Source organism: Xyrauchen texanus, chromosome 44 (genome assembly GCF_025860055.1).
Source record: "Xyrauchen texanus isolate HMW12.3.18 chromosome 44, RBS_HiC_50CHRs, whole genome shotgun sequence".
NCBI classification, from domain to species: domain Eukaryota; kingdom Metazoa; phylum Chordata; class Actinopteri; order Cypriniformes; family Catostomidae; genus Xyrauchen; species Xyrauchen texanus.
The window spans coordinates 21,150,646-21,178,049 of record NC_068319.1 but is presented as its reverse complement, the minus strand read 5'-3'; the positions used below and the strand labels follow the sequence as shown (position 1 = coordinate 21,178,049).

General features: G+C 41.8%; 1 protein-coding gene across 2 annotated transcripts in view; it reads left to right on the top strand.

Moving 5' to 3' along the window:
* Positions 1-27,404, top strand: part of lrrtm4l1 (leucine rich repeat transmembrane neuronal 4 like 1) — a 68,034-nt gene that overhangs the window by 39,247 nt on the left and 1,383 nt on the right. The gene's annotated exons all lie outside the window — the stretch shown is intronic.

Below are 27,404 nucleotides of genomic sequence, written 5' to 3'. Positions count from 1 at the left end.
TAACACTTTATTCAACACAAACTGGGCTACAATAATATGTGAGCAACATGTGTGCACATGTTTGTATTTTTGAGAAAACAAAAAATGTAAGTCATTGAAATAAGGTAATATAACAAATACTAAACATTTGTCCACAAGACTTTTGAGGACTGGGTCTTGTAGCTTGTTGCAACAAAATGATGTGAAAACCATCCTGATCACTCATTCATACAAAACAATATAGTCCTTTAACTTTTATAAGACACATAGTGTTAGAAAAGCCATATGTGAGGAGGCATGGATAATCATGAATATTAATATGATTCACACCTGAGACCCTCCCCAGGGCCTATCAATGAGGAATGTGACTGAGAGAGAATGAATGTGAGGAGACTTAATGATCACAATAAAGTTTCTGTCTATACATTTTCTTTACATAAAGACTTTACTTGAAAACTTAAGACCTACACTACCATTTAAAATGTTTAGATTAGTAAGATTTTTGTATGTTTTTAAAAGAAATCTCTTCTGCTCACTAAGGCTGTTATTTGATCCAAAATACAGCAAAAACAGTGATATTGTGAAATATTTTTACTATTTAAAACAACTGTTTTCTATTTGAATATTATAAAATGCAATTTGTGATCAAAGCTGAATTTTCAGCATCATTGCAGCAGCCTTCAGTGTCACATGATCCTTCAGAAATCATTATAATATGCTGATTTTCTAAAATGGGCATATTTACAGCACATTTTACACATTTACACCCGAACACATATTTTCAAGCACAAGCTTTGTTGATGATAATGAGGCATTATAAACACTAATTAAAATATAATCTAAACATTCATATTATTTTTATATCATATTACATATTATATTTATATTATACAGCATACAATTTAAATACCTGCTTTAGCCGAAACAACATTTACATGTAACTAAAACTTGCTTATTAGGAGTCATATTTCAAATGTCAATACTCTGAATCCTGGCTGGCAATTCTGGAAACAGTCCCACTAGTAAAATATGTACATGTTTATATAAAATAGCATGTCAACTAACATAGCTTTGTTTCATACAGATTACAATGCAGGATACTATTTTAAATTTACATATTTTAAATTGTTTTAAATTTTAATTGTTTTATTTAAAATTAGACATTTTAAGTTTTATTTAGACATATGTTTCATGTTTGTGTGATAAGTATTTGCGGAGTTTCACTTCATTTTTGTGACGTGTTTCAGAAATAATCTTGCGGAGACAGAGACAGGTGTATTTTCTTTATTTTACAAAAGCACAAGGTTTTGTTGTTATTGTGAGTTTACACAAATAAAAGTAGACCCTTTATAGACTCTAATGATGTCTTACACTTATCTGTATGCCCAAAATGTCGGATTATTTTAAGTTGTTTCCGCTGTAATGATGAAAAAATCAGGCACACAAAAAGTAGCAAACAATATTAAAAGAGCTTCTGGCATGCACTATCGTCTGATTCAGGAAAACAGCATTTCTCTGATCCAGGTGGGAATGTTCGCTTCATGATGGCTGGATGTCTGTTACCTAGCTACTGCTCCTGGCAGTTGACAAACGGAAACAGCAGAGTGCTGCGCGCATCATCCTCTCGGCACCCACACAATTTAAAATCCTCCATCCTAGTTCCAAAATTAGGTTTAAGAAATTTAGAAAAATATACGAAACGAAACATACTACGTTTCATTGATACGGTTGTGTTTTGTTGATTAGAGTAATTGATTTTCAAAAAATAAAATAATTGGGGGTGGTGGGGGGCCCCGAACCAATCGTGGGGCCCTAAACAAATGTTTAGTTTGTTTATTGGGTCGGGCTGGCCCTGATTGTTCCAAAAACACCACCAACTAATAATTCTATGGCAAGTGGAGTGTTAGTATGACAGACTAATCTGTACCTTGTCAACTCTCTGTGGCGTTAGGGATTCTAAGAAAGTAATAAAACCCTTAACTGATCCCAGGAAGGAAATTCAGGTGCTACAGCAGCTAGACTTACTTATAAAAAGATTTTAAGGCAGTAGATTCTGCTAAGAAAAAAGGTTACACACCATGATGGCAACAGGGAGAAAGGAACCCCATGGAGTCCCATGAATTGGATGCTTTTCGTGATGACTGAGGGCCTAGACAGCAATACCTGCAGATACCACCTTTAAGAGATTGTCGAATTTAAATGCTGGTGCGTTAGTTGAATATGAGAATTAGATTGACGTTTGAGAGCAACGAATGCTGGAAAGATTTTTATTAAATACCATCTTAAATTTCATTCTCAAAGTAAGCTGGTATTTAAGCCTTGGAAGACTTGGAATACAGCACACTAGTCATATGGACAACTTTAATGGTCTTTTAATTATTTATTAATTTATTTATTCGATATGTGGTCTTGAAAGACCACTTGTCAGTGGTCACGATGAACAATGTGACTATTATTCTGCTTTTACTTTCCTTGAAAAAAAAAATTATAGCATATGCATCTGGAACAGAATGAGGGTGAGTAAATTATGACAGAATTTAAATTTTTGGGTGAACTATCCCTTTAAGCTGAAAATATGTAATTGCAACCTACTGGATTTGTATGCTGTAACCACAATGTAAACATAAAATCTTTAAGCCAAGGGCCTAACTTTTCAAAAGTTACATTTGTTCCAGTGAAAAAAGCCCAATTGGTTTGTCATAAATACATATATTACATATACACATAAAATCAAAGTCTGTTTCATTCACATTCCTGTCAGACAAACAATACTTCCAATATCACAGCATCACTTACCAGACCGTTCCATTCCTTAATAATGTAGTTACTAACCTTTTTAATTTCTTATGCTTATGGAAGCATAGCCTGCTGTGCCAGGTGCAGAGCTTTTTCTTTCAACTGTGCACAGTGAAGGCCATCTCTGTGGATACTGGTTAGACGAGCTGATCATGAGCAGGGTCCATGTATCACAATATGCACAAGCTTTTGCTCTCTAATGGAATCTGCCATGGCATGAATGAAAGCCCTAGCAGCTCTTTGTACTTGAATGACCTTATTCATCTGATCCTTTCCCACAGAGTGCATTAGTAGGATTTAGAAATGTTGGGTCTGAATTAGCAATACACAGTTTAGAGTTCACAGCATTGTGGTTGGGGAATGCTGTTTAAACACGCTCAACCATAACAGGGTGATACAGACATGGAATATTGATTAAACTCATTATTTAGAAATATCTGACTGCTGAAAGTTGCAATTTAATAATCAGAATTCAGTATTTCAGAGAGCCAATGCATTTTGTTTCATTAAGTGGACAAAATGGTCTTGCTTATCATTTACATAATTGTTGCCCTCAAATGTGCGTTAAATGCTTAGTAGTTTTATGAGTTGGAGACAACCTCTTAAGATAAGCTCAATCGACTGCATTTGTGGCATAATATTGATTACACAATAAAAAATCTACTCTTTTCTTAAAAAAAAAAAAAAAGCACTAATTGAAGTTACAGTGAGGCATTTACAATTGGGGTAAATGGGGCAAATTTTTGGAGGGTGTAAATTAGGGTGGCACAATTAATCGAAAAACTAATTGCTGCCACGACTATGTAATCGTGTAAACTGAGGATTACAGCATTCAATTTAAGTCTGCTCCTGTTGCGTCAATGGTTTGATTTATGAAACGTCAAAGACCAATCATAGCTGTTTAAATTAGTCCATATCAGTAATGACATCTGATCCTAATGCTTAAGTTTTAAACCATCTGAATGCCCAGATGCTTGCTTTATGTTCCACCTCTGTTTGTGGTGGCACACGAAAATGAATACTGAAGAAACATCACCTGACACTCAAAAAGAAGCTGTAGAATTAAAGCAAAAAGCATTTTGGAATTATTTTGGATTAATTGCATATTGCACCACTTGTTTTGAACGTAGATGTTAAATACAGTACAAATGAGCAACATGACAAAACTGCTCCTGTTCTAATCAAGGCATAGACGAGGTGTAAATAATTGATTTATTATGCTGATTTGACAGCTTTGTTTTTAATGAGAGCATTTGCGAGATTGCAGAACTTGTGCGGAGCGTCACTGAACTTGCGTCGAAATGCCTTTGGCTCAAGATGGTCGAGATGAGAGAGGACGTCAAAGCTCGGTTCCTTGACGTCCCCATTTCCCAGGCTGGCCAGTTCGGTGACACCATCAAGGACTTTGCCCAGCAGTTCTCAACAGCGAAGCAGCAGACGGAGTCTGTCCAACACATCCTGCCCCGGCATGGCTCAAGATCCCGCACCTCGTCTGCTCGTTGCCAAGGGCATCCTCCTGTGGCGACTTCACCGGCTCCACTGTGGCCCGCCCCCGCGGCCCCGCCCCGCCCCGCCATCAAGTCCACTGCAGGAAGCAGATGCCACGAAGAAGGCTTCGAAGCGACCTGGAGACAGGCGACCCATGGACCAGGAGACCTGCTGTTGAACAGACCACTCCATCTCCCGGTGGAGGGCTGGTAGGAGAATATTTTGTTCCCTTTTCATTTAATTTGGCCACACGCTCAAGTAGCTGCAGTACCCAAAAGTTTAACAAAAGAGCGGCTTATTCCCTGGGTCAAATATCCAATGAACATAGCCGTCACGAAGACCACTTTCCACCATTCTATTTTGGCAGGTCCGGCGTACCAGCAGCAGTCCCCCCGCCCCTGCGCGCCCAGCTGTGGCACAAAAACGCCCACACCCCTGCGGTTTTGATGTACTGTGGGGATGATGTACCACCTCCCCCCTCCCCGACCGATCCTCTGGTGGGTGTCAGGAACGAGGTAAATGCCTTGATGTCCCTCGCCTCAGCACGGCCACGGGGCACAAACCCCTTCAATGTGGCGCCCCACCCGCTGGTACGTCATATGAGATTGACCCCATTGGTCCCCCTCGCCTGGAGCATGGACGCGTGGCTTGTGCTTTCCAACCTGTTGTGATGGCAGACACGGACTGTCTGACTCGGCTACGCGATTCAGTTTGCCAGGGTCCGCCCAGGTTCAGCGGTGTCCACTTGACCTCGATGAAGGCCAAGAACGCTGCTACTTTGCGCGGAAATCGCTACCCTCCTATGGAAGGGTGCGATAGAGCCTGCCCCTCCAGCTGAGATGAAGAAAGACTCCCGTTCAAGATGCTGACGCAAAATGCACACTAGCGAGCATCCGACATCAAGATTTGTTTGCGGCGGTAGACCTGAAGGACGCGTACTTCAACGTCTCGATTCCACCTTGATGCACACCCTTCCTGCCGTTTACGCTCAAGGGTCGGGCGTACCAGTACAAGGTTCTCCCTTTCGGACTGTCCCTGTTCCCTCGCATCTTCACGAAGGCCAGAGGCAGCTCTTGCCCCTTTAAGGGAAGTGGGCGTTCCTATCATCAACTATCTTGATGACTGGCTAATCCTAGCTCACTCTCAGGATGTGTTGTGTGCGCACAGGGACCTGGCATCTCTTTTCTCAGCTTGGAGTTGGACTCAGTCTCGATGATGCCGTGCCGCACAAACAGGTGCGCACAGTCGGTGCTGACCTGTTTGAAGGTGTTCAGACAGAAAACACCGGTTTCACTGAAACTATTTCAGAGGGTCCTGGGACATATGGCGTCCTCAGTGGTGGCCACACCACATGGGTTGATGCATATGAGACCGCATCAGCAGTGGCTCCAGACTCGAGTCCCGAGATGGGCATGGTGCCGCGGGACACATTGTGTGGCCATCACGCTGGTCTGTCACCACCTCTTCAGCCCTTGGACTGACCTCACATTTCTACGGGCAAGTGTTCCCCTAGAGTAGGTCTCCAGGCGCGTCATGGTAATGATGGACGTGTCCAAAACAGGCTGGGACAATGTATACAATGGGCACGCAGCCGCCGGCTCCTGGATGGGCCCGCGGCCACGTTGGCACATCAACTGCCTTGAGTTGTTGACAATACTGCTCGCCCTGCTGAGGTTCCGGCCGTTGATCCAGGGCAAAAACCTGTTGGTTTGGACAGGCAACATGGCAACAGTGACATATATCGACCATCATGATGGCTTACGCTCCTGTTGTATGTCACAACTCATCTGCCGTCTCCTCCTCTGGAGTCAGCAGCACCTCAGGTTTCTGTGAGCCACTCACATCCTGGGCATCCTCAACACCGCAGCAGACGTGCTGCCATGATAGGTTACCCACAGGGGAGAGTGGAGACTCCACCCTCAGGTGGTCCAGCTGATTTGGAGTCGATTCGGGCAGGAGCAGGTAGACCTGTTCGCTTTCCCAGAATCCTCCCTCTGCCCGCTTTGGTACGCCCTGACCGAGGCAGGGTGCTTTCCTTCCTCCAGGAGAGGTTGGAGGGATGGCTGTTCCCCTCCACCTTGAAGGTATATGTAGCCGTTATAGCAGCGCACTACGACACAGTGGGACGGTAAGTCCTTAGGGAAGCACAACCTGATCATCAGTTTCCTGAGAGGCGCCAGGAGGTTGAATCCCTGCAGACCGCACCTCGTTCCCTCATGAGACCTCTCTTTTGTCCTTCAGGGTCTACGGGGAGCAACCTTTGAGCCTGTTGAGCCATTAAAGACTCTCCTGACTGTGCTCACGTCCATCAAGAGGGTAGGCGACCTGCAAGCGTTCTCTGTCAGCAAAACGTGCCTGGATTCGGATTATCTTAAGGCCCCGACCGGGCTATGTAACCAAGGTTCCCACGACCCCATGCAGGCATCAGGTGGTGAAACTGCAAGCGCTTCCCCAGGAGGAGGCAGACCCAGTCTTGATGTTGCTGTGTCTGGTGCACGCTTTTCGCATTTATTTGGATCGCACGCAGTGTTCTTTCTCTGCTTTGGTGGATGCACTGTCTCCAAGCAGAGGATCGCCCACTGGATCATTGACACCATAGCTATGGCATATCACACCCAGCACGTGCCACCTACCGCAGGGCTACGAGTCTATTCTACCAGGAGTGTGGCGGCCTCCTGGGCCCTGACCAGTGGTGCCTCTCTAACAGACATTTGCAGAGCGGTGGGCTGGGCTACACCCAATACCTTTGCGTGGTTCTACAATCTCCAGGTTGAGCCGGTTTCGTCCCGTATCTTGGCAGGAATGAACAGGTTATTCCGAGACAGTTGGCCGGGTGTATTGCTCCTCTGCCCCAGTCACCATGTTTGTAGAAACTCCTCCCCCGTTGGGTAGGACCTACCATTGGACTTCTCCACATGACATACTTCTGACAATGAAAGTGACGTATTTCCACTCAAAATACCCCCCCCCCGACGTGGTGTGGTCTCTGTGGTGTCTTCCCCTTGGGAGTGACCCCCCGACGTGGACACTGGTGGTCCCAGTCAGTTGACAAATTTTCACTCTTTTTGAAAAAAATAAATAAAGAGGAAAAGGGCACAACTGGGCTAGCCTGTCCCTTTTTTTGGGGCAGTCCACTTGTCCCTGAAGGGCCGTTCAATGATTATAACAAGCGTTGGGGAGGTTACATGTCGGCCTGGTGCGCTGGCTACAAGCCACACAGTAGTCTGTCCGTCTTGCACTGCCAGTTCACATAACACAGTTCAGCTAGTTTTTGTAGGGGACCCCTAGTGTCACTTCATCGACACAGCGTCAAGTGAGTGACAGATAGGGAACATCATGGTTACTTCTGTAACCTCCGTTCCCTGATGGAGGGAATGAGACGTTGTGTCCCTCCTGCCACAACGCTGGACAACCTGCTGAAATGGCTGGTACCTTCTCTCTCGGTTCCTCAGCACAAAACCTGAATGAGCGGTTCACACCTCCAGCTCCTTTATACCCGTATGTTCAGGGGAGTGGCATGCAAATACTTTTTTCCCCTGAATTATGTAGCCTATGGAGTCACTGAAATGTTGGTTTAAATAGCATGGATGCAGGATTGAAAATTTCAAATACTGACAGTGATATGACTGGCGACCTGTCCAGGGTGTCCCCCGCCTTTCGCCCAATGTTAGCTGGGATAGGCTCCAGCCCCCCGCGACCCTGTACACAGGATAAGCGGTTGACGATGGATGGATGAATGGATGGATGGATGGATGGATGGATGGATGGATGGATCAGTGATATGTTCTTGTTACATGAAAAATGTAACAAGATTAATTTAAACATAATCTGCTTTACCGCACAGCTCAACCAATGCAAAAAGGAGACATTTACTTGCACGACTTGAATAAATCTGCGTGCCACAAAATCTGGGGCTATGATGCGCGAATGGCTCGCAAGCACTGCACTCGTTTGTTGACTAGCACACTTTTGTCACACTTTAATAGTGTTTAGCTTCATATTGAGTGCATAACTAAATGGAACACATGAGGAAGGATTAAAGGAACAAATTGGAATTGCAGGTGCGAGAGACTGTATATAAAAAAAATACTCCTCTCTCTCCTATTGCTCGAGATTATTGAAATTAATCTAAATGAAAAGATGCTTATATCATTTGGCATTAGCCATGTGCTACGATTCAGTGCTCAGATGCTGCTTGAACCACCTGCTGGAGGCGATGACGGTTGGGGAGCGGAGCTTACTCCCACCCAGACTGGGACCTAAACTGGTGGAGATGGGGTGGGATGGGGGGTAAAAACACGGACGTATACAAACAATGGGAGACAGCTGGCAGGCATTTAAAGCAGAGGCTCATTTTGATTGGATGAGATGCCTGATAGATTAATCCCAAGATCTTCCTGATAGAACTATACTTACGCATACATTTCCTGTAGCACTACTGACGTAAAAATAGTGAGTGCGATTTTGGAAATTGCTTTTTCACTTTAAAATTAAATTTTTACTCCACTCACGCTTAAGTTTAGGGTTAAGTATTCCTGTTGACTGTATTACATTATTTACATCTAAAACACAACTCACGTTTGACGCCACTTTGTGGACATTTCACCCAGAAACTAAAGCTCACGCATTATGTTCAGACTGATTTCAGCAGCAGATATTTCGACCTACTCAAACATATCTAATTACTATAAAGCAATAGTTTTATATTGTATGTTATCCTTTTTAATTCGATTGATTTTCATATACATTTTTGCTTCAAATAAAAACATTTAATGTTGTGATTCATTTTGGAGCTGGTTGGTTTGGCTTAAGGCTTAGAACTCCTTATTGAAGAAGTTTTTGAAATGCCTGTGGAGAAAATTAATGGTGGCCATTCATCTCAGTCATTCTGCTTGTAAGCCATTTTCACCCTGTTTTATGATATCATACGAACCAGTTAAAACCCATGCCCATTGATTCCCATTGCCTCATCAGATTAAAGTGGCCATTAAATACTTAATGCCTCTTGATGTCAAAAGGGCCTCATTATGAATGTAATGAAATGTATGATTCACATTAATTTGCTGTTTTAATTTAAAAGCTGATCTTTTAAGAGCAGTTTCCATCCACACCTCCCCAAATTTCCCATTAATTAATATAGAAATTCATGCCTTGTGGAGATTAATAGGACATTGGCCTTATAAGGCACTGTGGATAAGAAAGTAAAAAGAACACAAGTTACACAGTTAGGCTAAAATGTAACAAGAAATTTCTGTATGTTTCTATGTTTACCCTTAAACAGGCCTTATAAAAAGGATAGTCCTGATTCTCAGTTCTGATTAGAGTTGCATTTGAAGCCATTGTAAAATGACTACAAACACACACCATTCTATATTAATGCACCAAGTTGCTATTTTGCCTGGCAACTGCAAACAGCTTAGATAAAATAACTACATTTCTTTGGCAGAATAATTGTTTATACTGATCATTATTGTTAATACAATTTTTACATTGGTGTCTTTACTATATAGTGTTGCCACCATTTAATAAACGCAATATGCCATTCAAGTCTGCATGTGTATTACAGTGATTTAACCACAGGTAAGGAGGTTTTTGTCACACCGCTATACATCATGCCAAAGAACACTTATTTTGTTGCTTTAACAGAGCATGACGGTTTTATATCTTCAAAAGTAAAGAAAAATTTGGCCAGGAGATTGGTCAGATGAAATAAATGATTATTTCTTTGATAAATTAAAAAAGTAAAGTACATTTCCCTATCTAGTGAACCAAGCATGATTGTCTTAACTCTTTTTAAGATGAGTGTCTAAACACTCTTTTGTTTTAGGTTTGAAACAATTCTAGGCTTGACCCAACTGGGTATTTTGTTGTATGAAATGCCTTGATTTTGTTTTATTAATAGCTCCAGCTGGAACCATGTCTAGCCCTCAGGCAAAGACAACTAAGGGAAGCCTGACTTTATAGAGTTTTAAAATTAAATTATGACAGCAGAAGACCGGATAAAAAACAAGAAACTGACACACTGCTTTCACATTTGGCCTGTGCAATGTTCATACTTTTCTAACTGTGTTAAAGTATTCTTGTGATGAGTACACACATATAGGATATTCACACTTTTATGCAATATCACCCATCAGGCTGAGATGTCATGTTAAGCAGCTGAGATGATATTCTTTTTTCTCCACAAAAAAGAATGGAAATCATTCAGCTGGGGGCCATAAGTGTTCACATTGGGGGGTGATGTGATGTGCCCTGCGGCACCATGCCCATCTCGGGACTCGTGTCTGAAGCCATTGCTGAAGCAGTCTAATATGAATCAACCTGAGTTGTGTGACCACGCTAAGGACACCATATGCCCCAGGAGCCTCTGAAATTGCTTCAGTGGGACCATTGACTTCCACCTAAACGACTTCAGACAGTTCAGTGCTTCCTCGTGAGGCATGCCATCATAGAGACTGATTCTAACTCCAACCCGAGAAAAGAGATGCTTTGAACCGGGGAGAGCTTGCTCTTTTCCCAGTTGATCCGAAGTCCCAACCGGCTGAGGTCTGTGGGGGTTACCCGGCGGAGCGGTTCCTATTGGGGTCCCCAAATTGCTCCCAGTGCTAACCGACATGGCCTCATACCCGTAGGTAGAAGGACCGAGGCAGGGTGCCACTAGGGTGGCTTTCCCTCTGACAAAGGAAAGCCGCAACCGCAACATTGCCATGGTCATGTTCTCTGGCCGTTGTAAGCAGAGAGGTAACGACCGCAACCAGGAATTATACACAGAAGGAAAGGCATCTTTAAAAATACGCTCTTCATCAGTGCCACACTTTTACGACAATGCCACATGATTTCAGTGCAAAGACATCTGATGTAATTGCTGTTCTTCTATTTAAGCACCTTAGCAAGGCTTTATTGATCAAAGACTTTTTATACCTCAGCTCCTTTATGTCTCACGTGCAAAGTACAGTATCAGATGGAGCTTATAACATACCCATGGCAAAGATGATTTTTATCTGTGAAACAACTGATGCATCATAGAATATATAATACAAGTGCATGCTGACTTACAGCAACATGCTAATGACAAAGAATCCTGCACAGACCACAGACCAAGTGCCGTTCACAAACCAAAATAGTCCAAAACAATTTCAAACAAGATGTTGAAGGATTTTGATTTTAGAAGAGAAGAGGAGAGGGAGTTTTTTGCCAAACCCTACCTATTTGAGCACAAAAACACAGATAAGGAACTGAAGGAGCTGGAGGAGGCTGTTAGTTATAAAGTATATAAGCATTGTTTTGTTTCTTTATTTGTCGTTTGATGTTGTGTGGATTATTTTGATGTACCCTAAATATACATTTTGGCGCATCAAAAAAATTGAGTACATTCACTTGCATTGTTTAAAAGAGGAGGGCTGAAATGAAATCCTAAAAATCTTAAATTCTGTTTTGATGAAGAAAGAAACTACATTTTCATTTTTGGGTGAACTATATTCTAAGTATCTTTGAATACGGCCCATCAGACAATGTTAGACTGAAGATTGATTTTCTCACAATACACAATCCGGTCTCACTTTTATATTGTGCCACAAAGGACAGAAGTACTTTTATGAAATAGCATTTGTGCAGCTTTTCTCATACTGACTATGATTCAACAACCGTTGAAATCTCTAATGAGAAATAATCCAGACTTTTCATGGCTTTATAACATTCGTCTTCTGATGTTCATTATACAGATATGCGTATTTGTGTGAGACGCCTTTCTACAATGTTCTATCATGTGGTAGTTTATTTGGGTTTTTGGTGGTTTTCTGCATTTGTCTGACTGGCTTGCTTTTGAGTCATATTATGATCTTAAAAGTGACTTTTCCACCTGTTATGTGCTTTTTATAACACATCTAGAGTATTGCTCTTGATTAGGGCTCCATGCAGTCATTCTACATTCATGATGACAGAGCATGCTTGAAACACTTAAAAAGAACAGATCTCCTGGAAACTAATTACCAGCAGTGAATATTATATTTTTAGATACATGCTTAATATAATTTCCAAGAATGTGCTAAAATAAGAGGATTATTTTTAATACAGTTATTATTTCTCAGGGATATAAAATGGAACAACTGGCACACAGAATGTAGATACATACAGCATGAATACAAGCATACTTTTGCGGTCTTTTGACTCCCAGCTATGACTTAGGGAGCCACTCTCAGTTATTTTGCGCCACTGAACGCCACTGACATACTGTAGCTTTCCATTAAATTCGACCCTAAATTACTTTTAGATAGACACATAAATATAACAAATAGCCTGTTTGGTTAATGATCCCAATCATGCGAGTTAACTAACGTTATCTATTTACATACTGTAGATAGTTAGTATGTAACTTGTTCTTCAAATGCTACATAGCTACCTACAGCAGAAAACTTGTAAAATGGGGTCAATGACGTTATGCAAATAGTTTTGTCCGGATCTTTTACGTTATTCAGTAATACATTACTAATGCAATTCACACAAAACAATGACTTAAATAAACCTCTTCTATGGTTAACATGCTTTTATTTACCTAGAGCCAATGTGGATCAATGCAACCATTTATGAAGGTGTTGCACCTTTCAGGTTTAAAGTACAGCTTATGAAAATATGAAAATATTTGTATTAAATTTTAAATGAACATAAAATACAAGCATTTTCACTAGTGGTCTACGATTTTGCACTCCACTGTTAGAAATCTCAATGTCAGAGTAAATTAGACTGCCTAATATTGTGTAGGTCACCCTAAACTCTAAAGATTGTTGTGCATGAAAATCCCAGGAGATCAGCCAGCCAATCTGGCACAAACAATCATGCTAAAGTCAAAACACTGAGATCACATTTGTCCCCATTCTTACGGTTGATGTGTACATTAACTGAAGCTCCTGACCCATATCTGCATGATTTTATGCACTGCATTGCTGCAACATGATTGACTGATTAGATAATCGCATGGATGATTGGTGGTGTCAGATCAGCTAATTTGAGTATTTCTGTAACTTAAGTATCTCCTGGGATTTTCACACACAAAAATCTAGAATTTACTCAGAATTGTGCCAAAATCAAAAAACATCCAGTGATCGGAAACGCCTTGTTGATGAGAGAGGTCTACAGAGAATGGCCAGACTGGTTTGAACTGACAAAGTCTATGGTAACTCAGATAACCCACTCTGTACAATTGTGGTGAGAAGAATATCATCTCAGAATACTATTATACAGGTTGGTGCTGATTTGGCAGTGCGAGGGAGACCTACACAATATTAGGAAGGTGGTTTTAATGTTGTGGCTGATTGTCTATATTTCAATAGTGTAACTGAAAAGAAAAGGCATCCATCAGGAATCAAATAGCATCCGATAGGAAAGAAGCACTATTGAGAACTAATCAATTACTCGTTTGTTTAACCTAGATAGCCATGAGATTAAATTGCAAGCAAATTGCTTCTCAGGTTTTTCTTTAGGGAGAAAAAGACCCTAGAAATCGCCCAAGTGTCTCCTTTTGAGTTTCATAAAAGAACCCAGAAATGTCACAAATTGTGCTTAGGTTCGCCAAGATACCAAAGTCTGCAATCAAAAATCAGAGCTTTCAGTATGATCCCGTACATTTCCATCTTATCATTCCAAGACCAAATTATCTTGCTATTGACATTACTTTTCTAGCTGTATATTCTTACAAAAGCTCCTAAGCTATGAAAGAGAAATTTCTTTGCGCAATATTTTTTTTCACTCTGGGATACTTTATACCACTAAGCATCATCATTATTAGCAGATGAAAATATGTTTGCGGTTATTCAAATAATAAGTCTCTCGTGTGAATTTCAATATTGCCTTTCTGAAGATTAGGAACAAAGATTAGCGATATCCGTCTAGTGGTGAATAATGTGTCCAGGCTCTCAGATGTGGTTCTGCAATAATGAGCTCAGTAATGCAAATGTAAACAAACACAGCCCCAGGGCTTCAAACAGACCTCTGCGGTCCTCAGCTCATGAGAGTCAAGGGTGGTAAAGCCGCAGTTAATGCGATTTGTCATAGTGAATAAGTCAGAGGGAACCAGTGCAAAATGCACACTTTACTGTAACACTAAACTTTTTCCTATATTACACATTATTGAGGAAATTCAGTTTGAATGAATTGAGCCCACTTATAGCCTTTATTTGCATGTGCTGTCTACATTATTTAGCACCCGATTCACTAAAGGAATTATGCAAATTACCAAAAAACATGATTGAGCTGAATGCAACTTGCATTCCCCATCTTGCAGGCCAGTTCTGAGTGCTAGGTTGTGTAAGAGGCAACAGAATACCGCAATATGTACTGCATAACTCTACTAATGTGCTCTAGAAACCTGAATTGGCTAACCTGATCTCATAGAATCGCATTACTATACCTAGATCTGTCATGGTCCTGTCACTATAACACTGTAGTGAGGAAGGCCCGTCAGTGTCTTTACCACCTCAGGCGCTTAAAGGACTTTAAACTGCCCTCTATGGTAATAATAAACTTTTACACCTGCACCATTGGTGACACCATCCTGGCACCATCCTGACAGGAAACATCACAGCCTGGTTTGGAAACTGCACATAACATGATAGACTGGCTCTACAAAGAGTGGTACGATCAGCTGAGCGCATCACCCACATCAAACTCCCTGACCTGGAGTCCATCTACAGCAAACAGTGCTGGACCAAAGCCAGGAAAATCATGAAAGACCTCAGCCATCCAAATAATGGAGACATATAATAATCTCTTTGTTGCAGTCAGGGAAACGCTTCCGCTCCCTGATGGCTAAAACGGAGAGAATGAGGAGGAGCTTCTTTCCTCAGGCCATCCATGTCCTGAACCAAGGACAACACCAGAACTAGGTTCACTGTTCAACACCACACACTTGAAGCAATATTCTTCAGCAATATTCTGACCTGTTGCAGGTCTACATTACTACATACAGAACATTACTGCACAATTGCACTTTACCCTGCACAATATATATATTGTCAAACTGTTGCTGCTACTCTACATCTATCACATTACATATTCATGCATACTTTGTACATATAGTATATTTCTCTTTCCCCTATTTTATTGTGTAATTTATTGTTTTTAAATGGGCATTTTTCAAATGTTTTTTTAAATTGTGGTTTTACTTCTATTTATACTCCTTATCTATATACAGTATATTTATACAATCTTTATCGTAAACTGTGGGGAGACAAGTCGTATCAAGAATTTCACTACCTGTTATACTGTGTATGGTTATGTATGTGACAAATATAACTTGAAACTAGATTTTAGCTAAATTCTTTTTGCATGGCTTGTTGTATGTATCGCGGCACATGACTTGTAATGCGACACATTTTAACGATTGCAGTGCTTAACCAAATACATTTACACACCTGTTTAGGGGTGATCTAATTGCACAATAGCTGCAGTATAGAGTGTTGCACTTGCGGGACCTGGGTACAAGTCCCACAGAGCATGTGGCAAAGTGACGTGGTTGCTTTAGAAATCCCTTTTCACATGTTACATTTGCTTTTTATGACACTATCACTTAGATTTAGGTTTAACCTTTAAAGTAGAGAGGTACATTTTGATAATTTTAAACTCAGTTGAGCATTACCTTTAAAACCTTATCTGTTTTTCATCTAACGTTTGCTTTTTATTACCCTATCGGTTAGGTTTAGGTCTAAGGTTTAAAGTACAGTACGTTTTGATTCTACACGAGACATGTAAGTAACCACTTAATATCATACCTGGATATTATATAATGCGCTTGTCCATCATTTGATCAATTACTGCTGCCGTGAGCAATAGAAAATGAACACAAACGTCTATTTGAAACAACACTCATCTTACCAACTGGTTTCTGTGGATGTCAATTGCGCTGGCAAATAGCACTGAGCACAATTTTTCATGAGCCTAAAGTGCCCGTGTTTACACTGAAAATAATGACTGAATGAATTTAAACACTCATGGCAGAAACTGGATTGCGATTGGTTAGTTACTAAGATGCAGTTTTTTGTTCTGAAATACCATGTGCAAATGTGGAGCAACTGTTTAGTGAATTCAACGCAATCAACATAAATCCAGGCATCACCAAAGAGACTCAAAAGAGCCTGGATCTAAAGTAGAGCAAAACTGACCACAGGTCTGGAACCTTGAAAACAACCTCTTTCTTGCATTTTGGATCTTTTTTCAGTTGCTTACTTTTTTATTCTTGTGCAATGTGAAAAAGAATGCGAGAGACACAGTGCACAGCAGCTGACCTCCCGTTGTTTGCAAGACACAATAGGGTAATTGGAGCCTTGGGCAGGAAACGAAAAGAGAAATAGTGTGGTTTTACTGACAGGTTGAACCTGACATATGTCTCACATAGCGCTTCATACTCCTGAAAAAAAGCAAACTAATTACTACATATTAATTAAGCCTCACTAATAGGAGCTAATTAAAATTCTACCCACGATGAAGTGAGGTTAATTTTACTTCCCTTAATGAAGAAAGAGGTAAATCCAGACTAGGTAATCACCATGGCCTATGTACAGATTGGAAGTACCTATGCCCATCCATTATTTATTTAGCTTGGCTGTAAACCATGTGTGTTGTGCCATTGCTCTGAGAGTTCAGCCAGGCAAGACTAATTAGCACACTAATTAGATAAGTCAGCTTTACTGCCGGGGGTTTCCGTGTATATTTTTGTTGGAATTTACAGTCACGTTCGACTCCTTTGCTCTAACGGTGGTCAATATCTTTTACCTTGATGGTTTCATGGACATCTTGGATGCTTTGATATTTTTGTGGCTTGTCTCTTGTCGGTAATCACAGGATTGTTGGGTTTCACTGCTGCAATCATAACAAATATAAATTTGTTGTTATGTTGTATTGTATGCTTCACATTCTGAAGTACAAGGTCAATCCCTAATGTGTTGTAAAATTTGGAAAATCTTTATGTTCTTGCACTTTCATTTGTTCTGGGTTACAGTGATGCACTTACAATGGCAAGTAAATGGGGCCAATTCAAAAACATTACAATATTCACTGTTTCAAAAGTATAGCCACAAAACATGAACCATTTGCATGTAAACATGATTTAAAATGGCTTACTAACCTTTTCTGTGTACATTTATATCCAATTTTACAACTTTGTTGCAACGACACATAACGCCATAAATTCCGCTAATAAAAAGATTTAAACAACTTTACAGCTCAAATAATACAGAACAGAAGAATTAACATAAATCCTTTTGTAAAATTATAAGCTTTAAGGGGGGGTTCTTCCCTTTTCTCCCCAATTTGGAATGCCCAGTTTCCAATGTGCTCTAAGTCCTCATGGTGGCGTAGTGACTCGCCTCATTCCGGGCGGTGGAGGATGAATCTCAGTTGCCTCCACGTCTGAGACCATCAATCTGCGCATCCATGCACAACTCACCACGTGCCCCACTGAGAGCAAGAACCACATTATAGCAACCACGAGGAGGGTAAACCAACGAGACTTTACCCACCCTAGCAACCGGGCCAATTGGTTGCTTGGGAAGCCTGACTAGAGTCACACAGCAAATTTATTTTTAAGAAAAGGAGGGGCGAATTTGTAGGAAAACTTCTAACCGACTGCTAAACACTTTCTTGATGCAATTGGTCCATGGCATCAGTAGGTGTGACCTAAAGCTCAGTCAGTATTCATTATGAACACACCGGCGTGCAAGACCATGTCATCTGATTTTTTGTTTGTTTGTTTGTTTGTTTAATTAGTCTACAAAAAGAATAAAATCTACTCAAATACTCTCAAGTGCCCCTTCACTCATGTGCCATCTGCAGCTAAAGTCATTCACACATCTGCCCAAATTAAGATAGGCCTCTCTTTTCATCATTATTTTGTCTGTATTCCGAATATTAAAACTCTTTTATGAACCTAGTAGTATCAGTGTCATCATAAATTACAATACAAGAGTGTAATTGGCAAATATTATGTCCACATATAGCGTGTTAGCGCATTAGCGTCACTTATTCAGAATCTAAACAAGACAATTTGCGCATTTTCTACTGCATTTATATTACTTTAAATTATCATTGAGTGGTCTTTTACTAATCTGGAGTTAATTCTACTCATAGAATGAGGCATAAAGTAATTGATAACACATTTTAATGTCACATTAGTTAAGGTTTCACATGTAGCATCCTCATTTAAATGTACTCCTAAACGCCTCCCTAAGCGGTGTGGCGGGTTTCTGAATGTTTGCAAACAGTATGCCGTTGCTCGATTGTTTAAAACTTATTTTTACCCCTGAATGAAGAAGAACTTCTCCAGAAGTAAACTACACTAGTATATGTATCTTTGATAGGGCCTTCATAGTGTATTTTCAGTTACAAGTATGTTGTTTTGTTATTTGGCAGCTTGAATGAAAAACCTTTTCAAAGATGCATAAAGAGAAATTTCATAATAAACGTTTGCGCATTTACACCAGTTTCATACACTAACCTGCAAACTCATCTACTCGTCACTTTGTTCATTCTTGAAGAAGTACAAAAACCGTCGTAGCTTTGGATCACCGAATCAGCTCGTCCTGTGTTTGTGTGTGTGTGTGTGTGTGTGTGAGTGTGATACCTCGACCTGCTTCAGTAAATGTTATATCACCCTCTTGTGGTCCCCCAACAATATTACGCCAGATTGTTAAAGAGAAGACCAACTGAGTAAATTGTAAGCATGCAAATTAGAATAATTTAAATTAATTCTAATTTAAATGTCGGCTAATTTGAATGTATCAATGCCTCAAAAATATATAGATACAATAATCTGTATCAATATCAATAATCAATAATCAATATCTCGACATTTTAACTTTTGGCCATATAGTTTATGTGTCAGGAATTTGTGTTTTTACTCTGACTTTCATTCTATCTCTTGATGTACTTGGCTGTAGAGCTAAGGGCTTATATTTTACTTTATGTATTATGCTGGTCTGTTTTTAAGCATTTGTTGTGAGCGTCTTGAAGTGTTTGTGCACTCTCTTTTTTGAGCACCTCCCATCTCCTTACTCAAGACAAAGAAGCCATCATTCACACAAATGATTGCTGTTTTTCTTTCCTTTTGAGCATTTTATTAATTTACTGTTTGGGGGCGTCAGATCTGCACTGAAAGGTTGCTGCTAACCCCAAATGTTAGAAAGGCACTTTAGAAGATAACAAACATTTAATTCAATGTGTCTCATCAATTTACTGGAAACAAGCAAGATTTCATCCGACAGCTGACAATGAAGGTTCTCATTTCCATGCATAGAAAGGCCGGCCTCTATTTTGTCCTCATTTCATCAAGTAATTACCACAATTTTGGTAAGAAAAGATGTCTTAAAGTTGATTCATCAGAGGCTTTAGTTGCTATTCCCATGGTTGCCACATTTGAAGAACCTTTGTTGAACTTGAGGATAATTGAGATAATGATGATTGTGCTCAATGTATATTGCTAATTAGTATTCGGGGTGGTTTGTTTAATCCATTTAAAACAAAGTACTCGTGACAGCAAGGTCACTTGAGCTCAGGGCCGCATTAAGGTACTGTGGGGCACTGGGGCTCAGTGTTGCGTGAGGCCCCCCTTGCAGTCTGATGGGTGTGTGTGTGTGTGTGTGTGTGGGTGGGGTGGACAGTTGCCAGACCGTTATTATTTAAACTTATGTTAGACCAGGGAATGACAACCTTTTGGATTTGGATTTTGTTAGAATATAGAATTTTACCATTTTGACAATACTAGTTCATTTTTAATGGTCCTTTCCCTGTTAATGCCATTTTTCATTTTCCTTGTTAATCAATGTGCCGACCCTCTGCACTAAAGAGCAAGCTCGTCCCGGTTCAGAGCATCTCTTTTCTCGGCATGGAGTTAGACTCAGTCTCAATGACAGCGCGTCTCACCAACGAGCGCGCTCAGTCAGTGCTCAGGTGCCTTGCTGTCTTTGAGCCTGGCACAGCGGTTCCTCTAAAACAATTTCAGTAGCTCCTGGGGCATATGGCATCCTCAGCCGTGGCCGCGCCGCTCGGGTTGATGCATATGAGACCGCTTCAGCACTGGCTACAGACTCGAGTCCCGAGATGGGCATGGCGCCACGGCACATACCATGTGACAATCACCCCTTCTTGCCATCAGACTTTCAACCCTTGGACAGGCCTCTGCTTTCTGCGGACTGGAGTCCCCTTGCAGCAGGTGGCCACACCGGTGCTGTGCAAGATCAGGGAGGACGAGGAACAGGTCATCCTGGTAGCCCCTTACTGGCCAACCCGACAGCACCTCCCTGGAAAATTCCCCTGAGAAAGGAGCCTCTTCCCCTCCTGGGATCTCTGTGTGGTCCTCTCGGGCCTTCAGAGACCCCCCTTCGAGCCGCTTGATTCAGTTGAGCTCAAAGCCCTCTCCCTGAAGACGGCCCTCCTGATTGTGTTAGCCTCCATCAAGAGGGTCGGGGACCTTCAAGCGTTCTCTGTCAGCGACACCTGCCTGGAGTTCGGTCCGGCACATTCTCACGTTATCCTGAGGCCGCGACCGGGCTACATGCCCAAGGTTCCTACGACACCCTTCAGGACCAGGTCGTGAGCCTGCAAGCAAGCTGCCCCAGGAGGAGGCATACCCAGCCTTCTCGTTGCTGTGTCCGGAAAGTGCTTTGCGTATCGATTTGGACTACACGCAGAGCTCTAGATGTTCTGAGCAGCTCTTTGTCTGCTTCAGCGGTTCTCTTCCCTAGCCTTCTGGCCGGCAAATTCAGTGGAGCAATTCACGGCCAGACCCACTATGAATCACAGGTACTCTCTACTGGGGCCGGGCTCCACGGGCTTAGTTCCCTTTTCAGGCAAACTCCCCGTAAGTCTGAGTTGCGGACCCGCATTTCCCTTGGGCAGCCCCGCTGCCCTGGTCGCTGTGCTTGTAGAGTCCCCCCTCATTAGGCTGGACCTACCACTGCGCCATTTCCCACATACGGCTTCAAAACCCTTATAGTGTATTTGCCACATGTTACCTCCCACTAGACTGGGCAGGATGTGGCCTCCGCAGGGGCTTTTCCCCCTGAAAGAATAGGACTGGAAGACCGCCTTCCCCGACGCGTTTCATAGCTTTAAGATTGCCCCAGCCATTTCACGTCCTATGTGAGAGACATAGTGAGAGAAAAGACGCGGCTGCCGGGCTATGCACTCCAATGCTAGTCATGTAGCACCTGTTCCCCCCCTCAGGGGTGCGGGGAACCTAAGGTCTGTATGTGACATCTCTTTGTGGGCGTTGGGGAGGGCTACGTGCAGCCGACACAGTTGCATCTAGCATGCAGTAGCCTGCTTGCACCTGTCTCGACAGTTCATGTAACACGGTCAGTGCCTGGCATTTTTAGATGGGACCCCTTGTGTCACTTCATTCGACACAACATCGAGTGAGTGACAGAAGGGGAACGTCATGGTTACTGTTGTATCCTACGTTTCCCGAGGGAGGTAACGAGACGTTATGTCCCTCCTGCCACAGCACTAGACCTACCACTGTAAATGGCCGTACCTTATTTTCGGCTCCTCAGTGCAAAATTCTGACTGGCACTCGCTGCCCCCCTTCCCTTTATACCCGTATGTCCGGTGCGGGGCATGGAAATTCTGACTGCCAACTTGACATTGGCCTTTTCTCCAGTTCAGAGGTACGTTTGGCGTCCCAGGAAGACCCATTGTGTCACTTCATTCGACACAACATCTCATTCCCTCCCTCTGGGAACAGAGGTTACAACAGTAACCATGATGATTCCCCATCATTGTGGTTTAGAAAACGTGAATATGAATTTAAAATCTCAAACATTGATAGCATTTGTTCTTATTTGCATTTAGCGTTTTGTTTTTTTAAGCCAAAATCCACAACAACCATGCTGCGTGACTGACGCACAGCGGACGCGTTTACAGTAGCCTATCGCCGGCTCGTGATGTGCAAATTTTTTGCAAGCGCTGCGCTCATCTGTTGTTTAGTGCGTCTTTTGATTAGTCTCATCACTCTTTTATTGTTTAGCTTCTTATTCAGCACATAACTACATAAACATTCTGCGTGATCGCGAGGAAGGATTACATCAAGAGGTGGACAGGCATGCAGGTGCGTGAGGGACTTCATCTAAATAAAATCCATACTCCTCTCTCTCACTATTGCTTGCATGCCAGTGATTATCCCTCCGTTTACCAGCTGCTGTTGGACAGCGGATCTGCATCCTTATCAGAGTCTCCACTGAAAGCCATTGCATTTGCCTTTATATGCGCTCCTCCCACGATGTTCGAAGCTGTAGAACATGGTGGCAGTGGACGTTGCGAATGGGGGCCCCCTTTGAGTCGGGGGCCCTGGTCTAAAGCCCAGGTTAGCCCGTGCATTATGCAGCAATGCGGCATAGCATCATTATCTTTATCGATCACATTCACACTGCAACTAATTTCGTATGTCTTTTCACCTTTTAGTGCTTAATCCTGTTCTGTATTCTACGACCAAATTAACTCCCATACTTTGCAACAGTATGCCTACAATGTGTTTAATACTACTAATAATGTTTTATTTTTCAAATAAATAGGGTTTACTAAGTGCTTTAGGCATACAGGAAATGTACAATGATTCTGTATCAGAAAATAGATAGTACTGGAAAAAACACCATTTAAGTAAACTTTCACTAGCAAGGAACACGCCGCAACAATGAAGATGAAGGATTTTTATTGAATGGTCGTGTTTGGATGAAATAGGGAGGGAAAGGATGTTGATGTCCTCGATCCGGCTGATCGGGGAGTCTTGGCAGGGAGACTCAGAGTGGGGGCTTCGTCTCGGTAGGTAGCAAGCCAGGTGACCGGAAGACCCCCAAGGTTTTAAATGAGCAGATACAGGCTTGAGCTTGACGGAGATCATTGAGATTATTGCGGATGTATGCGCGATATGCTTCGGATGACCAGCGACCTAGGACTCTGATCATTTCGTCCGAGATACCTGTGCTGGCGGCCGTGGTGTCTGCTCCGATCCGGAAGGAATGGATGGATGAAGTAGTGTTCGGGAGATATTCCGGAGATGCTGAGGATATTTTGAAAGTGTTTGTTAAACCAGAATCTTGTAGCCATTTTTTTGTTCTCTGCGAGAAAGAGTGGTTCTTGAGGGAATGAATGGTTGGCATATCTGGAAAGTATGTATTCGGAAAGTGGCTCGTATGGACTGAGGAAGGAGTTGAGGTGAAAAATGTAGATGGGAAATGACTCTCCTAGTTGGTCGGTTTTACTTTTCTTCAGTGTGTATATGAGAGAATCTGAAGTATGAGCTGTGATGTCTGAAAGGCTTGGGTGAATAGCAGGGTTGAAGGCAGTAGTAGATGGGGCGAATTCCGAGGACCTCAGGAAGCCGAATAATGCGAGGAGGAACATGGATTCCAGCCTTTTGTCGACCGAAGGACTCAAGTAGCCCGAGCGTAGCGTGAGGATGCATTGGCTAAGAAGGTCGGAAGTTAACGGCAAGCGTTTAGTGATGGGGACTGGTTCGTGTTTCCGTAGACCTTTGATGAGCATCGACACGTGAGAATGAGAAATGGAGCGGCATGGGTTGCCGGTAGCGAGTTTGTTGATAAAGTTGATTCCGGATAGGTAGGTCTGAATGGAGGATGCATGGATTTTTTGAATGGAATGGGCATGAGTGACAAAGTTGCAAATGGATCAAACCTCTGTCAGGGGAAAAGGGAGTCCGTAGAAGGAGTGGTATGCCTTGAAACAGTTCCAACCAGTCAGGTAAGCGGAGAGGGTACTCTGACCAAGGCCGTCGAGGATCGCTTCTCGTGAAGCGTTTGAAAGATCTTCCAGTTCTGAAAATGGTGGAACTGGCGTGGGATGGATATCTGATTCTGGAGCCAATGTTCTGAACTTCTGGAAGAAAAAAACGAGACAAAGAGTCAGTAATGGTATTGTGGTAGCCAGGAACATGAGCTGCTTGAATGAGAAACTGGTGTTGGGCGGATATTAGTGTTAGTCTGTAAAGAAATGGCATGATGGCTTGGGAACAAGATCGGCATTTATTTATGATTTTGACTACTGCCGAGTTATCTGAGTGAATGAGAATGGAGTGTCTGGATCATTCGTGACCCCAAAGAATGGCTGATATGAAGACGGGATACATTTCATAGAGTGCGGATGATCGGGGAACGTCTGATTGTTGGACGAAGCATCTAAACTCGGGTGGCCATTCGGAAGCGAACCAACAACCGCTGTAGTATCCCCCGAAGCCGTTGGAAGGCGCTGCGTCTGTGTACAGCTGAATGTCTACTGGTTGAGTGATGTAGTCATTATAGAAGAAGGATATGCCATTCCATGAAGATAGGAACTTTTGCCAGAGGTGCATTTCCATTTTACAAGCTTCGTCAAGAGTGACTTTGTCATGGAGAGAGGGGATTGTTGCTGCTTTTGTTAGGAGGTTGGAAAGGAAACATTTTCCTTTGGAATGATGCTATTAATGCTAGGAACGTTAGTGCGGGGGCTGGGGATCAATGGTTAATCTCTTTTTTCCCTAGTGGCAATGCCAATGGGGCTAATGTGAAACAGTGTCTGGCTCAGAGAGTGCGGACTGGAGGTTATGTGGGGAACAAACATTTTCTGGATTTATTTCTATACCTGGATGGAAACCGTTTTTGAATGGATTTATAGGCGTAAGGATGAAAAAAGAAGAAATAGGATGAGGTTGAAAAGATCAGTTGCGAGGTAGGTTTCTTGGGTATACTGCAAAGGAAACTTGATTTGGGTTGATTGATGGAGAGGAACTAGGAATGACAGGAGCTGTGCTGCTATTAACGGCTGAAGGAAGGGTAGAGGAATGGATGGTGGGATGAAAGGATGTAAGTGCGTGAGGATTTGAAGCTGTTTGTGAGCATAGGGTTGAAAAGAAGGATGTAATGATCTTGGACAGATCTGAGGTAGAAGGAGCAGATAATGCTGGAATTTGAGCTTGGACTCCACTAGGTGGCGCTGATGCTGCTGGCTGAGGCTGTTGTGGAGGATGCATGGTGACGTCACGAGTGACGGTGGGAGGATCGCTTGAGAATGCCGGATGTGTTTATATTTGCTGATGCATTGTTGGATGCTGTGTAAAATATGTATGTGTAAAGTAATCTTGATTTATTGTCGGAGCAGCTGAAGTTGATGCCTTTATCCTTAAGAGCTCGCTGAAGGCGGGCCACGGTCCAATCCTTAATGCTGTTCTTTGGTCTTGGAGACGTGCTGTGAATGCGAAAGCGAGCTCGCCATGGAGGACTGCGGGTGGATGAATGAGAGAGATGCTGTTCACGAGGAGATTGATCGCGTCGGCTACCGTGCCTGTGGCGATCTCTGATGGTAGTTCTTGTGAGCGGGTAAGAGTGGTCCTGTGATCAAGTCGGGGTTGGAGAAATCTCAGACAGTGAGCTTGGATGGTAATGCCCGCAGGTTTGAGGAATAAGAACAGCAGAACGCAGCCGGTGTGGAATTTGGCTATGTGAGGACTGTGAGACGATTTCCTGGGTGAAGGATCATTTGTTCGAAAATAAATCTTCGTCTGATTCGGAAGGGTTGATCTGAAGCTCGGGATCCATGGTAAGTGAGTCCGTCGAGAAACTGAGACAAAAACGGAGCTGAGGAAGTTGGTTCAGTATAAGTGCGTTGACGGGAAGTAGCTGATTGGTTGAGGTGTGGTCCACTCCCGAACTTTAGTTAACTTATTAACTTCATGTAAATGAATAATCATCTGTATATGTTTCATTAGATATTGTTTAAAATCAAACTAATTTACAAAAGCAACCAAATGCTGAAACTGTTAACCTGGGCATTTATCATAACAAAATATTATTTATTTAATTATTTATTGCATATAGATATTTGCTGTTGTGCACTCTGTTAACCTCAATCACAACTTCCCCAGAGAACACTGAACAAAAGACAAAAACATAAATAAATCAGATTTGTGAAATAACCCAAATAAATTGAAGTGTATAATGTGTTAAAAGGGATAGTACAGCCAAAAATTATAATTAAAAAAAATTATGTTTGACCATATGGCATACAATTCAATTGAAGTACAGAACATGTCTCTTTTAGTCTAAATCTAGCTATATCTAAATATTAGACGGCTATTAATATTAGTAATGCACCTTAATACTGGGATACCATAAAACTGTATTTTTTGTGTCAGTTATAATACAATATTTAAGTACATTTGCTTTTTCTGACAGAATTAGTTAGGTTTTCAGTATGTTTAAGACTTAGGGTAGGAAGGTCTATTCTGTTAATTTTAAACTCGATAAAGCATTAAACTTGAAAATCTCATCTGTTTTTCATCTCACACTTGCCTTTTATGACTATCAAACTCATTAGCGCATTAAAGGGATAATTCACCCAAAAATTAAAATTCTCTCATCATTTACTCACCCTCATGTCATCCCAGATGTGTATGACTTACTTTCTTCTGCAGAACACAAAAAATGTTTGAAGCTCCAAAAATGTCATAAAGGCAACATAAAAGTAATCCTTAAGACTCTAGTGGTTAAATCCATGTCATCAGAACCCGATAGGTGTGGGTAAGAAACAGATTAATATGCAAGTCCCTTTTTACTATAAATCTCCACTTTCACATTCCTCTACTTTTGTTTTTGGCTATTCGCATTATTCATGCATATCCCCACCTACTAGGCAGGGAGTAAAATCTATAGTAAAAATTTTATTAAATATTGATCTGTTTCTTACCCACACCTATCATATCGCTTTAGAAGATATGGATTTAACCACTGGAGTCTTCTGGATAATGTTTATGCTGCCTTTATTTGCACCTCTGCATATATACCCGACTTGCCAGTTTGTGATCGGTCATGTGACATGCATAAAACAAACCTGTTGCAACACATTAATGCTTGGCATATTTAAATATTTGTGAAGGAGAATGAGACTTGAAAGCGATTCTTGAACTGCCTTTTTGGGTGAATTATTTCTTTAACACTCATGCATGGTTGTTTCATTTCATGCAAAATTGCATGTAACAGACCAAATGTGCCTGTATCATTATCCTTGCATTATCATATAATTAGATTGGTTCTCTCTTTAATTAACATTTTGAGCTGTTCACTGTATCAGTATCAAGGTAAACCTGCTGTTGTATTATGCTAATCCTCTTG